Consider the following 18174-nt stretch of genomic DNA (forward strand, 5'->3'; position numbering starts at 1 on the left):
ATTTACTACAAAAAAAATCATTAATGCCTCTCCTTATAGAAGAGTCCTCCTGAATATCAACGGACTCCATTCACCCACAGGCCTATTCTGCAGACAGTTTGAAATTCAGATCCTTAGCATGTATCTAAGTGCAAACGTGGTTTTCTCTTCTGTTTTTTTCCTCCTGCGTTGATGCTGGTTTCCTTCTCTAATAGAACTGATTGTTTCTTCTCAGACTCTCTTTGTATGTAGATCTACTACTTCCTCTGTTGCTTTCTCAGCATAATCTGTCCTTTATATTCAAACTGTTCTGAGTTCATGAGGAAAGCCTCTGTCAAAATCTTCCTACCGAAATACTGAACATGGTCATTTCCACAGGAGGAAGCAGACAGGACCCCTTCACTGCCATGGCTACTATCTACTGTCATGCATTTATCTTTAAGGATTTCTTCATTAAGGGTCTATGCAATGTTGCTGTGTACGGTTTTACAAGTGAATAATAATAACATAAGCTCTCCCATCAGAGTTCTTTCCCATGAATTCCATATTAAGTTTCAAAACATCTCTCACAGTTAATTCTTTGTTAGAAAGCTGATGCACTGTAAGCACAAGTTTCTCCTCCCTTCCTTGTTTGAATCTGAAATAAATTTATCTCTCACCCCAGACACAGGACTCAGTTTTTCTTACCATCATCTTTTGCCTTCAAGGAAGCATTATTGGAGGTATACACATTATTGTACAAAATAGGAATTCATTTTTATTGTGGTAAAAATATAATAAATATAATACAGTAGCGGTAAGTACATTTATGTTGTAGATCAGATCTCCAGAACTTTTTCATCTTGCAAATTTGAAATTTTTTACCCATTTTTTTAAAAAAAGAGTTTATTCATTTATTCATCAGAGACACACAGAGAGAGAAGCAGAGACATAGGCAGAGGAAGAAGCAGGTTCCCCATGGGGAGCCTGATGCGAGACTTGATCCCAAAACTCCAGGGTCACACCCTGAGCCAAAGGCAGACACTCAACCACTGAGGCACCCAGGTGTCCTGAAAGTTTATACCCATTAAAAAGCAACTCCCCTTTCCTCTTCCTTCTAGCTCTAGTAATGATCATTCTACTTTCTGTTTCTATGAATTTGTGTAATGTAGGTACCTCATATAAATGGAATCATGCAGGATTTGTCTTTTTGTGACTGGCTTATTTCACTTAGCATAAAACCTTCAAGGTTCATCTATGTTGTACCAAGTGACACAATTTCCTTCCCTTTTTGGGTTGAATAACATTCCACTGTATGTACATACCATATTCCACCCCCACAAACCCACTTATCCATTGATGGGCATTTGGATTGCGATTATGAGTAGTGCTGCTTTGAGCACTGAGTGTGCAAATATCTCTTTGAGATCCTATTTTTAGTTCTTTGGGAAGTGGGATTGCTGGAGCATATGGTGTTTTTTTTTAAATTTTTGAGGAATCTCTATGCTGGTTTCCATAGTGGTCGCACAATTTTCCAATTCTACCAACAGTGTACAAGGATCCCAAATTCTCTACATCCTTACCAACACTTGTTATTCTCTGTTTTGTTTTAATAGGTAACCATCTTAATGGATATGAGGTATCTCTCATTGTAGTTTTGATTTGAATTTCCCTAATGATTAGTGATGTTGAGCATCATTTCATGTGTTTATTGACCATTTGTATCTCTTCTTTGCAGAACTATTCATGCCCTATGCCCATTAAAAATATATATAATATGTAATATATATGTATATATATACATACACAGACACAGCATGTACGTATATGCAAGCGTGGGGAAAGGCAGTGGGAGAGGGAGAGAGAGAATCCTAAGCATGCTCTACACTGAGCATAGAGCCAAGTTCAGTGCTCTATCTCACAACCCTGAGATCATGACCTGAATGGAAACCAAGAGTCCAAGGCTTAACTGTGCCATCCAGGCACCCTTTGTTAAATGTTTGTTTTTTATTGTTGAGTTTGGGGAGTTCTTTATATTTTCTGTATATAAACTCTTTATCAGAAAAATGATTTGCGGATATTTTCTCCCATTCTATGGGTTACCGTTTTACTCTCTTGATAGCATTTTTTGCACAGAAGTTTTAAAATTTGATGTAGTCCCATTTGTCTATTTTTGCTTTTGTTGCCTATGCTTTTGGTGTCACATCAAATAAATCATCACCAAATCCAATGTCATGAAGTTTTCTTCTAAGAGTTTTATGGTTCTAGCATTTACTTTTGTCCTTTTTTTTTAAGATTTTATTTCATTTTTAAAAGTTTTTATTTAAATTCTAGTTAGTTAACATACAGTGTAATATTGGTTTCAGGAGTAGACTTTAGTGATTCATCACTTATATATAACTAAAGATTTCATTTTTTTTTAAATTTTTTTTTAAGGTATTTATTTATTTATTTGTGATAGTCACAGAGAGAGAGAGAGGCAGAGACACAGGCAGAGGGAGAAGCAGGCTCCATGCACCGGGAGCCCGACGTGGGATTCGATCCCGGGTCTCCAGGATTGCGCCCTGGGCCAAAGGCAGGCGCCAAACCGCTGCGCCATCCAGGGATCCCTAAAGATTTCATTTTTAAGTAATCCCTACACCCAACATGAGGCTTGAACTCACTACCCTGAGATCAAGTGTTGCATGCTCTACTGACTGAGCCAGCTAGGTGCCCCTTACTTTTAGGGCTTTGATCCATTTTGACCTAATTTTTGTATATGGAATAAGGGAAGGGTGCAACTTCATTTTTTGGCATGTGGATATCCAGCTTTTGCAGCACCATTTGTTGAAAAGACTACTTTTAACCCAGTCTTGACATCATTGTCAAAGATAATTTGACCATATGTGCTAGAGTTTACTTCTTAGTTCTCTATTCTATTTCATTGACCTATCTGTATATCTTTCCACCAGTACCACACTGTTTTGTTATTGAATCTTTGTAATAAGTTATTTTGTTTTATTTTATTTTATTTTATTTTATTTTATTTTATTTTATTTTATTTTATTTTATTTTATACTTGAGAGAGAGAACATGAGAAGAAGGTGGGGTAGAGGGAGAGGGAGAAGTAGGTTCCCTGCTGAGCAGGTATCCCAATGTGGCGCTTGGTGCGGTGCTTAATGCCAGGACCCTGAAGTCATGACCTGGGCTGAAGGCAGACGCTTAACTAACTGAGCCACCCAGGTGCCCCTGTGGTAAGTTTTGAAATAAGTGTGAACCCTACATTTTTTTTCAAAATTATTTGGCTCATCAGGGTTCCTTGAGATTCTATTTGAAGTTTGAAATAAATCTATTTCTTCAAAAATACCATTGGGATTTTGATAGTGGTTGCATTGAATCTGCTGTTTTGTTCTCTTTCCCTTTCATATCAGCAAAATGGATACAATTAATACTTATGGTTCTAAAGGAAGATTAGTTATATGGAGACTACATGATTCTGGCCAAATTGAACTTTAGAGAGAAAATTTTGGTCAAATTTCTATTATTCAGCATAGCTGCCTCAGTCAATCCAGATTCCAGTCTCTGTCTTCATAGCCAGAGAAACTATCATGCTTTATGTAAGTCCTTTTTCACAAACTGTGGTCTAGAAAAAGTCTCTAGGGAGAGAGCAAGGATATTGTAAAGCTAACCTCAGTTACCTCCCTTAAAGGGATCACAGTCTTGTGCTGCTTGTTGGCCAATGTCTGGAGATCATTGTTTCATATATTTTATTCTGTTTTCTATTTGTTTATTGTGGGAGGGCAAATCCAGTATCAATTCCTCTATGGTAGTTAGAAGTAGAAATTCTTATTTAATTTTTAAACTTCCACCATCAATACCGATTTCTGATCTAAATAGTGAATATAAAATAACTAAAGGAACAAAAATAATTTTCTCTATTCTTTCTCATTACTCAGCACTGAAAACACTAATTTTCAGAGCACAAGAGACTCCATGTACTGTTTTATTTGTAGAATTTTCATGCTTGTGTTTTAAAATCCTCAGAAGAACAACAACTATATTTTAAGGTGAGTTTATTTTGAATTTGATTACTCAAGTAACAAGAACAATTTACAGCCAAAAACTAACTCAGGAAAACATTACCTGATCATATTATGATAATGTCTGACTCCTGCTTCTTTTCTCATACTTCTACCACCTTTTCTCTTATTGTTTCTCAATTGATATAACTTGAAGTCTCATCTCAGTCATATTGTATGACCCTCAAACCTTCTAATGCTTGCCTCTTAACCTTCTCTATATCTTTATTTGTGTAAACCTTCTCTATATCTTTATTTGTGTAAGTTTGCCTCTTAAACTTCTCAATTCTTGTCTCCTCTATCTACCATTTTCTTTAGCCTCCTCTTATTCTTGTCATATCTTGTGTTTTGCAATCTTCCACCATTCACTTTCTCACTCTTCCAACTCCCAATATATATGAATTTCACCTATGAGCTAATCTAATTCTTTTCTATTTTATTTATATTTTTAAAATTTTATTTATATTTTATTTTATTTATATATTTTAATTTTAAAAAAAGACTTTTTAAAATTTATTTGACAGAGAGCACAAGCAGGGGGAGCAGCAGGCAGAGGGAGAGGGAGAAGCAGGCTCCCAGCTGAGTAGGGAGCCCTGTGTGGGGCTGAATGCAGAGCTGAATGCAGGGCTCAATCTAAGGACTCTAGGATCATGATCTGAGCCAAAGGCAGACACTTGAGCCACCCAGGTGCCCTGTATCATAGCCATTTTTAAATTAAAGAAAAGATTCAGAAAGGGTAACTGGCTACTAGAAATACCGAAATTATTTCTGTGTATGTGGGATTAATAGAAAGGAAGGCCAAAAACAAAACAAAACAAAACAAAACAAAACAAAACAAAACAAAGAAAGAAAGAAAGAAAGAAAGAAAGAAAGAAAGAAAGAAAGAGAGATCCAGAGTACATTCATTCATATTTTCTCCAGATTAGTGATATTCTCTCCCTTTACACATGTTACCTCCTTCAGGGCTTTCATAATTGCTGTGATGCATTTATAATTCAAGTTTTCTCTTAGTGAAAATGGCTGCATCTTTGACTTCAGGGATAATTAATAGAATACTCTAAACAAGTTCCTTTTCCCCTCTAAATTTGAAGGGCTCAGTCAGACCTCAATTTGTTTTTGTTTTCCTTTGTTTCTTTTTTTCTCAATACATGGCTTGGAATTTTTGGGTATTTTTTAGTCTTGTCATGGAGATCTGTTTTTAGTTAACCTATGTCTGCAAAACCTATTTGGTCTTTGTAAGATAATATTTTAATTAATTGATTAATTTTTATTTTCAGGGACTTTATAATTTAGGTGAGAGTTTCACTCATAAGACACTCTCTAAGCAGTTTGATTACAAGTACCCAATTTAAAATTTAGTTTTTTAGGGGATCCCTGGGTGCTCAGCGGTTTAGCGCCTGCCTTTGGCCCAGGGTGCGATCCTGGAGTCCCGGGATCGAGTCCCACATCGGGCTCCTGGCATGGAGCCTGCTTCTCCCTCCTCCTGTGTCTCTGCCTGCCTCTCTCCCTCCTCCTGTGTCTCTGCCTGCCTCTCTCTCTCTGTGTCTATCATGAATAAATAAATAAATCTTTTTTAAAAATGAGGTTTTTAAATATTCCTTGTAAATCATCGTTTACTTCTATTTTCTTTCTTCTCTGAAAAGTATTCAAATATGGATTCCTTTTATATAATCATTATTCACTCAAACAATATTTGCTTTTGTTCTATCTTAGTTCTTTGTTAGTAAAGTGTGACGTGTTTGGTCCATTATGTAGTTAATTATTAAAATGACAACTATCAAATTTTGACTCCATGGTTTTTATACTGCTTATTCTTGTTCACTTATCCAGAATGACCTGTATGCTGACCATACTTTGTGTGGTTAAGAAGTCCACAAACCTTTCAAGATGATGCCTTCTTCTTTGTTTTAGTCTCTTTTTAGTTGTTTTTAACTGCTTGCTACCTGTTGTTCTTTTCAAGATAGTTGGACTGTATGGTCACAGGAGAGGCAAACTAGTAAGAGGTTAAGCATATAGGCCTGGGGATTAGAGCACATGTAGGTTCATTACTGGTATCACCCCTCATTACTGGTATCACTTTGAGAAAATTTCTTAACTAGTCTCTAAAGAAATTATCAATAATTTTTTTGCAAACCTTAAAAATATTCTGGCCAAATATTCAGATCTGAACATAGCATGCTAAATAAAACCTACACATTTGAAATGTGAAAATAATCTTTTAAAAAATCAGATACTGATTTTTTTTTTCCTTTTGAACAAGAAGTGGTCTAGGGCTCTAATCTGGAAGGGGCTTTTGAGATCTGGGCTTGGCTATAGGAATGGAGTATGCCAGAAAAGGGAGGGTCCATAGCAGAATTCGGTGGACGTATCTCACTCCTTCCTAAATTAAAAAAAAAAAATCTGAATGGACCATCAGCTTTAAAAGGACCAAATAGATAGGTGAATATAAATATAGAGCAGAGACTGGCATCTAGGACAACAGAGTAGTTATTGGGATTAAGTGTGTGGATAAAAGAGATTGAGGTTGCCCTGGGGGGTCCATGAATAGAGTCAAGAGGTCTTGTTAATGTGTGGTAGAGTCCCAGGAACAGGAGTCTTCTCAGATTAAAGCTCATTAATGGAAGCATTCTAATTAACAGTATAAATATGGGATAGTTTAGTGTCCACTGGAAAGAAGGTCCTCAGCTGCGGGAAGCTGCAAACGGGTTTTCTTTTCTTGAGAAGGTCAGTATTTTGAGTGGCCAAGGGAGAAAAGTAGGAGGACAAAACTACCAATAATGTCTGATGACCCCAGTATGTCAAACTTCAGAGCTGTGGTTAACACAAAGATCCCTAAATTGAATACAATACATCCTAAAACCTACACCTTGAGATGAGATCTTATCACCAGATCACAGGCCATGATTTTATCTTCAAAATGATGCATAACATTTCAGAAACACTGGGGGTTTAGAGACTCAGCTTAGTTTGCAACAACCTTTATGCCTCACAACAAAGGAATGTTGAATAATTTCATATTTTAATGCTCTCTAGTTGAAATATTATGTAGCTATTTAACTGTTTTATGATTTTAAAATAACATGGAGACTTCATCTTCACTGTCTACTTTCATATACAAATTAAGCGGATATCATGCTTATAACTATATAAAGATGGCTACAAACAGGAGAAAAGTAAAGGGAGGAATATTTTAAAACATTATCTCTGTATATTTAGATGAAAAAACTGTGTTCATTTGATTTCTTTTTTCTTTTTCATTTTTTGCTTTACTGTATTCTTCAAATACTCTTAACTGTATTTTTTAAAGAGCACTAATAAAAATAATGTATTGAGTGCTAAATATGTACAAAATCAGAGCTAAATACAGTGGGGATAAGAAGTTAAATAAGAACTGAGGAGGGCACTTGGTAGCATGAGCACTGGGTGTTACATGTTGGCAAATCGAACTTAAATAAAAACAAATGTAAAAAAAAGAAGTCAAATAAGAAAGAGTGGCTTTCTTAACGAGCTATATTATAGTAAGGAGATGAGGTACACATAACACAATGTGAGATAGAAAGGAGCATATGTTACACAAGCCTCAGAATAAGCGCCACACCGGGGAAGGGACAGAAGGGATTATGACTACTGCCTTGTGCCATTTTTTATTTACCATTTAATTCATACAGGTCAGCTTTAGATCAGTGAATAATGAAGCTAAATCCATAAAATAAATCTCTGTGTAACGTTAGAACATTTTATTTACCATTCATATTTCAGAGAATAGGAGCCTGGTTGCTGGTACTTTATTGAATCTCTTTCCTCCCGGATTTGAAAATGTGTTGTAAAGGAAGAACAAAGGTAATTTAATTTCAACAGGCCTGTTTTGACATGACTCTAATTAATTGAAAACACACCTGGGAATTACAGTAGCTTACAGACAACTCTCAACTCATTTTCTGGTCAAAAAAGAAATTCACACTGCATTTTAAATATGAAAATAACCTTTTATGAGACTTTTATGAGAAGGCTTTTAAGAGCTTCTATAATGTGGTCAATGACATATAGACTTTCAACACCTAAACTCTTCAGTTCCCGAGCATTTCTGAAACATAAAGAAATCCCTTAGCAAATATGAAATTTCATCCCATTCTTTTTAGAATGGTGATCTGACATCAAGATAGAAAGCATACATAGAGAATAATAGGAGGAAAAGACATCAAATATTATTATTTCTTTTCAATTTAGAATACAGTATTGTGATAGTTACAGGGGTCATATGCATAGTTATATTATTAAACGTGTTTCAATAATAGGATGGCAGGACGAATACAAAGTAGAATTAAGTATTTTATTCAGTTTTCATCTTTTATTTTTGGTCATAAAGAGAGACAAATATGGCAAGTGCACAATGAATAAATTGGCAGAAAAATAGAGTTAAGGAGCTAAAGTTTAAATTATTCAGAATATATGAGAGTACAATTAACAATATTAGCATTTTGGAGTTACAAAAGAAGAGAACACTTAAGCATATTTTGATTGTACTTTGAATTCATTCACATGGAAATTTTATGAAATTTACTTAAAGAAGAAAAAATACTTTTTTTAGGTAACTATGTGTATAATTAAATAGTTAACACTGAATTTTAAACCAATGTTTTGCATGACAAAGACATATCCATGTTCTAGCACACAGGTTCATTTCAATAGTATTGTGAGCTTCTGATAACCTACAGCAGTGACTTTTCCACTTTCCTGACTTCACCCCACAAAAAGAAATACACTGTAAAATCACAGACAGTTTTTGAAGCCAAGAAGATAATCTAGCTCATTCTCTCCCTTTGATTCTGAATCATGTGTCAGCCATCAGCAAGGATGTGAATCTCTTCTATTCTTAAAGCTACTAGGATTCAGCTCATCTGTAAAATGAGGCTAATAAGATTTGTCCCATTAGAATTAGGATGAAGTCAAAAGATATAGGTAAAAGACCTAGTAAGAGTATCTCATACGTGTGAGGCAGTAAAAAAGAAAAAAAATAGCAGCTATTATTATTATTAATGAGATGATACAGTAATCTGTTTTAATTGAAAAGCACTTATTTTCAAGATTTTTTTTTTCATATTTCTCTTAGATAATTGAATTATCATGTTACGGTTCATACCCTACAATGAGCACTGATGGCAATGTCCTCTAATACCTTTGTTTCACATTTCTCTCACCACCCCTCTAGCCTGTCTAAACTTGTGAGCTCCTTGAGGTTAAGGACTCTGTTCTTATACTACTTTTATCCCCAGTGCAGAACATTGAGCTGGGCACACAATAAATTCTTAGCACATATTTGTTCAGTGAGTGTGAAATGAAAAAATTTTTAACTAATAGTCTTTTTTCCTTTTTAAGCTAATGTCATTTTGAAAAAGTAATATGTACACAGTTTATAAGTCAAATATATGAAACAAAATATTATAATTTTCTGCTAAATTCTTCTCCAATTCCTTTCTCTGGAGGCAATTTTTACTCCTTTAGAGATTCCTTCTTCATACATCTCTGTATTTCTAAATAATATGCGTATGCTCTTATATTTTGATGATTCAATTTTAGATGTTATCTGTTGACTTTCTAATATATTCGTTGAGGATTTAGCTCCCTGGAACTTCTGCAGGGGCCTGGGCCTGACCACCCCAGAATTTACCACTTTAGCCTGTGGACAATTTTGAGCTGAAAGCAATCAAGACCCTGAGGGCTCAAGAGAAACTTTCGTTCTTCCTCTAACTATATAGGGGAATCTAAATTGGGAGTCTTTTCCAGAATATGGGTTATTCCATAGATGGATTATATCTGAGGGACCTATCTGTACAGTAGGACAAAAATCTTATTGTCAACTGTCTGCTCTCCTTCTTATTGTCCTGTGAACTCCATTCCTTCCCTTTGAAGTCCCAAACCCCTATCCCATTCTGTTTATTTCAGGATCGCCTACATATCTCATTTTGCTTGACTACGTTTGGGATTTCTCATCTGTGTGGATTTCCTGTACATATAAAACTGAATTTTACTTCCTCCTTTAATCTGTCTCATGTCAGTTTGAGTCTTAGTCCAGCTGGAAGGACACTGACAGGAAGAAAACAGTAAATCCTCCTCAACATTTTCATCTCCTCTGTTTTCCCTCCCCACCTCTCACAATAAAATTACATTAAAAGTTTTGTTTAGATTTAATTAATTGACATTTTTATGACTGTGTCAATATTTATAGTCGAGCATTTTAGGAAGTTACTGAAGTCACATTTCCTTCTATGCTTTCATTTTTTCTTGATTTTTCATCAGATTGATTTCATTTAAACCTTTTGCTAACTCTTTACAATAACCTTTTAGTACCATTTCCCGAGATCCTTCTTTGGTAATCTATCAGTTCCAATTATTTTTTTTATGGAGTCATCCATCTGAAGACCTCCATTCTTTTCAGGGATACTGCAAAGCACTTGTCCAGGAATTTCTCTTCATTGCTTTGCTGAGACTTCCCTAGATTTTCTTCGGATTTAAGTGTCCTGTTTTCTTAATCTCTTCTTTCATCTTTATTTTTTACTTTCTTGTTTCTTGGAGCATGTCTTCCAGTTATTTCCTGAGAAAGGCTGCATGACATGGGAAATACAATGTAAAAATGTCTTTATTTTACCAATAACACTAGTAGGCTGGGGATCAATTTCCATACCAAAATAATTATTCTTAATTCGAAAGTGCTGCCCCTCTCTCCTTGAGAGAGCAATATTATTCTCCACTTTTGCATGGCATGCTACTATTCTTTTTTTTCTCTCTTGAAACTTTCTTGTTATCCTGAAATTCCACTGACGGGCCTTATTTGGATCTATTTTTCATCTTTTTTTTTTTTTTCTGTCACTTAGTGGGCCCTTTTACTCTGGAACTTATGTTTTTCAGTGCTGAGAAGCTTTCTTAAATTATCTTATTGGTGATTCCCTGGCTAATGTTTATCTTATTTCCTTTTTGAAATATTCATGATTCAAATATTTTGCCTCCTGAACTATCTTATTTTCTCATCTCTGTGTCATTTCCCCTCTCTTTGTCTTTGTACTCTAATTTCTGGATCACTTCCTTAACATAATCTTTCAGCACTACTATTGGGTGTTTTATTTCTGCCATCATACTTCTTTATCATGTTCTTTGTTTCCTAAGTGTTCCTTTTTATTGCAAGAAAATCGTGCAATGTTTTCTGACTCCTTTGAGAATATTTGAGCTTTCTTCTCCTTTTAAGGTCTTTGTTCCGATTATTATTTTTGTCTCTATCTTTCATGATAGAGGCTTCCTCAGATGTCCTGTTAGTCTTATCTTCTCATTTTAAGTGTGGAGAACTAACAGTTGTCAACACTGAGCCAGCCTCCTCTGGAAGCCAGGAAGGAAAACACAGTGGTCTCAATATTCACCATTCAGTATGTCTGTATTCACTTATTCACCTAATTTTCACACTGAGCCTGGCCTGTCCCAGCCCAAAGACCTTCTGTTCGTCTTCAAAGAATAAAACTCTGGTCTTTCCGCTAGGTTGAAGGAAGGCAGCCCCCCTGCTGCAGAGGATGATGGAAGCCTTCTGGGAATCTGAGTTTTAAACAGTGTTCCACCAATCCTCCATTTTTAGCCTCTGCCTTCTCTGCCGGTTCTAGAGAAGGCATCAGCTGCTAAGCCTTTTGTTCATTCTTGATACAAAATAATACTGGTTCTGTGCTGTCTCCACTGCTTTCTCTAACTCGAAATTCACCCTTTTCACCTTCTCTGTGAAAATGGAGATAGGCCAATTAAATATTTTCTTTGCAGGTAGCACAATGTTCAACTTTGTCACTAGAGGGTGCTGGAAAGACATTTAAGGAGGAAGGGGCTTTCCTTCCTAGTTCCAGTGTGTTCCTTTTGTTTGGCTCCTGCAGCATGGGTGGGTTCTGCAGCACCAGACTTTTCCAGTCCAGGCAGCCTCTCCAGTGCCCAGCTTAGTGGTGCATGTTGGGCAGCAGAACCCAGCAGCTGACAGCTTCTTCAGTATCTCCACCCTCGGGCAGTTTTAGAACAGAGGCCTCCAGTGAGTCATCTCCCTGCGAACAGTTTTCACTGGCACCCTAGTGGGTGTATTTCCAGCCTGTTCCAGCAGTTCAAGCATCACAGCATCCTCTCTGCATTCAGTGAGCCACTTCTGTGCCCTCTCCAACAAGGTCTGGATCAGAGCCTTTGGGAGCCGAGGTAGGCTTGTCCTTGGGCTCTATCCCATCCTAAGAAGTGGTGACCTTCTTATAGCTGATATTCCTATCTTCTCTAGAGTTCTCTTCACGTCTTACCAACTAATCCCTGATATTGCAGTTAGTAACCCACTGGTATAGTTAGTAATTCTTTATATTAAATCATCCCTGTTCAAACTACTCTGATTCTGTCCTGACTGCTACAGTCACTGTGAGCCTTCAAGACTTTAAGCCCCTAAGAGGCTGTCTATCATTTACAGGGTAATAATATCGTGTATGGTGTTCTTTTCCATCTGCCCCTACCATCTATGCATAAATCCTCTGGCTGTCCTGACTGCCCTGTACTTCACTCCCCATAGACAAACACTTTTTTTTCCCATGAATTCTAAATTATTTGAGTTTTCACAATTCACAAAGCAGATTAATATTCCTGGCCCTTAAGTGTGTGCAGTTCCTTTCTTAAGATATACCTTAACTCAGCAGCATAGTCATCTTGCAAGATTGTTCAATGCCACCTTTTCAAAAAAAAAAAAATGCCACCTTTTCTAAAACCCTTTGCTGATCTTTTCCCTCTCTTGACATTTGGTGTTTTTACCTTTTCCCTTAGGGCACAAGCTGTTCACAGTTATGTCCCCTGAGTTTACAGTGAACCCTTTATCTTTCTTTCTGTTACCAGACTTAGTACATTGCCATTTTGTCACATAGTAAAAACTCAATAAACCTATGTAGAATGAATTGATGTGTTGAATTTGTAAGGAATCCAATTTACAATTTCTTCCAAAGAGAATTGAATTACACATGTAAGATGCAAAATCAAGGTGAAATTCGGGAGAGGGAAAGATAGCAAATGGTAGGATGATTCGTCCTTGGTGCACAGCCCTATTTCCACTGTTGTTGCCACACTTACAGCTGCTCTCTCGTTTTTGTTGTTGTTGTTGGTTGGTTGGTTTTTTTAGAGAGGGAGTGGGAGAGGGGCAGAGAGTGGGGGAGAGAGAGAATCCTAAGCAGGTTCCGTGTCCAGCATGGAGGCCAATGTGGAGCTCAATCTCTTGACCCTAAGACCACGACCTGAGCCAAAATCAAGAGTCAGATGCTTAGCTGACTGAGCCACCCAGGCACTCCACTAACCTGCTATTTTCAAAACAGTTGTCACATCCCCTTGAGCTTGGTGCTCTTTGCAACTCACAAGACTGGAGCAAAGTGACACAGGTGCTTCTAATTTAGTTGGAGCAAAGTAACACTTCTAATTTAGGTAAAACAAATTATCAATGTATTTCAGTATTCTGGTGGACATTTACATTTATAGGTCAGCAGAGATGACTAAGAATCTGTAGTTCTAAAAAAAAAAAAAGAATCTGTAGTTCTCAAATAAATTCAGTTAGCATTTCATAGATTCCTTAAATTTACCAATTTAAAACTCTATACCACTGTGTTGGGATTTACCTGGGCTGAAATTTGAATTAGACACCAGGACTACTACATGAGACTAGTATGATTACAAATTATTTGTTTCTTTCTGGTGAAAGTGAGGTATTAGCCAAAATAATGACAGAAAAAATTAATTACAACTATGAAGAAAAGACTTCTGAAATTTCCACTTACTGTCTCAGTGCTTTTCTTTGAAAAATAAATGTTAATTAGGTTTCTATTTTGCTCAGACATTGTGCAGGTTGGTAGAGATATAATATTAAATAAATCCTAGAGTACCCAAATCATTGGTACTCACTAAATATATCAGTATGTTTATCAGATACAAAAAATACTCATAATTCTTGCATTTGACTAGTGTTTGTACTCACTTAATAAACTATAATTTTTAAGAAATCTGTAAGATGGGCAAAAATTACTTTCATTTTACAGTGGAGAGATAACTGAGCAATAGAGGGATGATGCATCAAATGTCACACAGGTATATTGGAAAACAACCCTTAATAAAGGTTTCTGCCCACTATTCTGGCTGAGATAAGTATATGATTTAGAGTAAACTATAAAAGGATCAACTTTTTAATTAACTGGTCAGTTCTCTTTCTTATGTACAGATTCATGCAAAGGTTGACCAAAAATACCAACAAATTAGACATTAAATACCAGACTTCTAAATGACCTCTAAACAATTTATTTCAAAGGAACATTCTGTTAATGACTTTAGATAATTGCTTATGTAGCTGTTTTGGAAAAATAACTTTCCTCTTAAAGATTTAAAATAAAATCAATGGCAAATTGCAGGTGAATAGATGGGGCTCTACAGTGGAGGATCTTGGCAAACCACAAGTTAATAAATCCAACCATTCATTTGTTGAACAAATGTTTGTTATGCTCTTTCTTTATTCTATTCACTGAAATAGGCATATGTAAATTAAAAAAAAAAACACAACAATCTCTTGTGGTGAGCACTCTAACAATTATGATCCAAATGCTGTGGGGGACCCAGAGATGAGAGATGAGACTGATCCACTTATTTGGGGGGATTAGGGAAATAAGGGAAATCAGAGAAGAAATGATATTTGAGTTGAATCTTGAGGTTGAATTGAGCAATCCCGAAGAGGAGGGAGGTCATTTCTAGGAGAGGGACCAGGACATGCAAAGACTGGTAATTGTGAAAACATACAACGTATTTGAGGAAAGGTGGGGAATTCAGCATGGTTTGAGAATAGATTACATGGATGGCTGAGGCTGGAAAGATATATGGTGGGGTCATATCTGAAAAAGACTTTGGCTATGAGGTTTTTGCTTTTTATCTTATGGGCAGCAAGGAGGAACTAGAAATTAATAGTTTATGGTAGGGATAATTGATAGAACTCAGCATGAGGATGAGAGTAAAAGAGATACCAAATGGTTAAAACAAGGAAAAAATATAAAGAAGAAGATAAGGACCTGCAGAATTCCTCCTGAATGTGGCATTCTCTTTTTAGTGGCAGAAGAGGAGTAATTTCATATTCTAAGTCTGTGATTTCATACCCTGTAGGCTCTCTTTTTTTTTTTTTCTCCAAATTGCCATTAGGTTTTTAGCATTTGGTTTCATTTCTTATCTTAGTGTTCTGCTTTCTTTCAGAACATTACTTACAGTTGCTTTGAAGATTCTGTTCACTATCACTTAGCTCTTCCTTATTAGTAATGATACTTTTCAGAAAACTAATCTTCTCATAACATACAAGAGAAAAACTCACCACACTGGAAATGTAAGCCCTTGTATAACATAGAAATACCACATGAATGTTCAGGGGTTTGTCTCCTTCGTGTAATATCTGGAGGTCTGCTGGCCTGGAATATGTTGATATGTTCTTTTGAGGATGAAGGGAAGCTACCACCGTACCTGCCTTATTAACACTAAGAAAGAGACAAACCCCTTGTAGGCCTCTTTGGATTCTTGGAGACAGTGTATATGCTATCCCAACTTCTTTACCAAATATCTCCAAAGGCTGGTAGTTTTGAGTAGAACCAGAGAAAGAGAAGTCTCTATCTCAGGTCCGGGCTGCCATACTGAGCAGATCTGATGGCTCTTGAGGGGTCAGAAGTGGACTGGAATGCTGACTAGAACCTTTGGCAATCCCTACAAGTGAGTCATACTATAGAGCTTTAATAATTTTGGAGCAAAGCTTTGCATTCTCTGCAGAAAACTTTCCCCCTTTGGAAAAGTGGCTTCTGATTTGTTATTAGGCAAGTCAAAAGTAGTAGGATCAAACAGAGCAAGTATCGCAGATGCTCATGGCCCCTATTTCTGCCTACATTGCTTCCTCCATCTCACCCTGTACCAATGACCTGAGAGGGAGACCCCTATGACCAGCCTACTAAGGAAGAACAAAATCTGTAGTTTGGTTTACATGTGGTAAATATGTACAATATGCTGGCATGACCTAACGAGGATATCTGCCGGATTATAGCTCCACTCAGTGATAGCCCTAAGGGACAGTGGCGAGGGAAATCCTTACATTGGGCAGCACTCAAAGCACGGCATATGGTTGTTCATTTCTTCCTAGAAGAAGCGATGGCCAGAGACATGGATCTACCCTGATCCATATGCAGTGTTTAATGTTTAGAATAATAGTCAGAGACTTGGAAGGAACACAATCAGAAAATTGGTTACAAGATAATCTAGGGAAGAGATCTGTAGATAGACTTCTGATGAAAGATTTTTGCAATTTATGTTAAAAGTCAACAAAGAGTGACATCAGCAAAGGAGGATTCTAATAATCGCTTGAAAAGTTGCTATTGAGTGGATGTCAGTGAAATTCTATCCCTAGCTACTGCTGTCTTCGCCAAATAAACATAGAAAATGGCTGTGGAGACAAGGGTGGAGGTTTTATATGGACGCAGCAACACAAGGCTGATCTGGCCACAGCAAGTGCTGAATGTCCAACCTGCCAACAGGCAAAATCTGAGACACTAATATGGCACCATTCCCCTGGTAGTCTTGCCAGCCACCTGCTGGTAGGATGATTACATTGAATTACTTCCATCATTCTGCTTTATTTTCACTGGAATAGATCCTCCTCTGGATTTGGAATTGCCTTCCCTATCTGTAGGTTCTGCCAAGACCATCACCCTTGGACTTATGGAATGCCTTATTTAACACCATAGAATTCCACACTGCATTACCCCTGACTAATGAACTCATTTTACAACAAATGAAGCATGGCAATGGGCTTGTGTTCATAGAATTCACTGAACTTAGCATGCTACCCATCACCCTGCAGCAGCTGGCCTGATAGAACGGTGTGGAAACTCAGCTGTGGTGCCAGCTGGACAGTAACACCTTTGGGAGCTGAAGTAATGTCTTACAGGATTAGCTATATTATCTGAATCTGAGACCAAAATATGGTAGTGTTTTCTGCATGGCTAAGATTCAGGGGGGCAGAAATGGGAGTGTCTATCTGTGAACATTTTTCTTCTTATTCCTGCAACTTTTGGCTCTGCTGGTTTGGAGGTCTTAGTTTCCAAGGGAGGGATACTTCCCTAAGAGGCCATAAAAAGGGATTCACTAAGCTGATTGTTGAGACCAACTGGCCACTGTGGGCTCCTCATGCCACCTAAGCCATTGGCAAGAAGAGGGGTTATTGTACTATTGGGAGTGATTGATCCTATGAAGGGGAAATTGGGTTACTCCTTACAATGGAGAACAAGGAGTATATTTGGAATGGGGGCATTCTTTGAGGTACACCATAGTACTTTCATATCCTATGATAAAAGTTAATGAAAAATTATAACTAACCAACAGAGGCAGGGCTGGTAAAGGTATAGACTATTTTGAAATGAAAGCTCTGATGATCTTACTAGGAAGAAAACTACCACCAACTGAAACATTTGCTGAGAGCAAAGGGACTATGGACTGGCTGGTGAAGAAGGTCATAAATATCAGCTATAATTATATGACCAGCTGGTGAAATAAGCAGTGTTGTAGTTATGAGTATTTCCTCCTTATTTTGACCTGAACTTATTTTTTACCTACACTAAATGATCATATTCCTTTCTTCTTTCCCCTTCCTATTTCCCTACTGTATAAATAAGATAATGGTTAAGCTGATGGCTTATTAGGTTATAGGATATCAAAAAAGGAGTGTAGAGAAGAAATCACTCTAAGATGGCATTTTGTATATTCTTTGGGGAGAGGAATAGTGTATTTTCAGTTAAGCAAGAGAGAGTTGCATGATGTTAGGCAGAAGTATGGTTTTTCTTTTGTTTTATGTGGGGAAACGTATGCACTGATGACAAATAGACTAGGAGAGAACTGTTTTGGATTGTACTGTGTCAACTTGGGTAAGCTGAGAGCATTTCCTAGAATCCTGTTCTCTGTAAGATTACAAATAAAAGTTGACCAAAGGAGAACTTGCCTCAGATTTGTGTGAAACAGCAGCGTTTATTCTCTAGAGGGCTTTGTGGTCAGATACAGTGACAGAGAGGTGCCTCTTCACAGCTCTTGGCCCTCATGAGTAAGAGCAGTTCCAGGGGGCACTTTG

At 37.0% G+C, this 18174-nt stretch overlaps 1 protein-coding gene across 4 annotated transcripts in view; it reads left to right on the top strand.

Annotated features, from left to right (window-relative positions):
* LOC144316161 (uncharacterized) overlaps positions 1-18174 on the top strand; it is a 75309-nt gene that overhangs the window by 46154 nt on the left and 10981 nt on the right. For 2 of the 4 annotated variants that reach the window (XR_013382017.1, XM_077901731.1), the window contains 2 exons: positions 3894-4004; positions 7776-7856. The exons of 1 other annotated variant lie outside the window; for it this stretch is intronic. The gene's annotated coding sequence lies outside the window, so the exon portion shown is untranslated. Of the gene's footprint in view, positions 1-3893; positions 4005-7775; positions 7857-9959; positions 10118-18174 lie in introns of all 4 variants that reach the window. One more of the 4 variants, XM_077901737.1, reaches the window with a different exon arrangement.

The sequence above is a fragment of the Canis aureus genome, chromosome 1, assembly GCF_053574225.1.
Source record: "Canis aureus isolate CA01 chromosome 1, VMU_Caureus_v.1.0, whole genome shotgun sequence".
In the NCBI taxonomy this organism is placed as follows: Eukaryota; Metazoa; Chordata; class Mammalia; order Carnivora; family Canidae; genus Canis; species Canis aureus.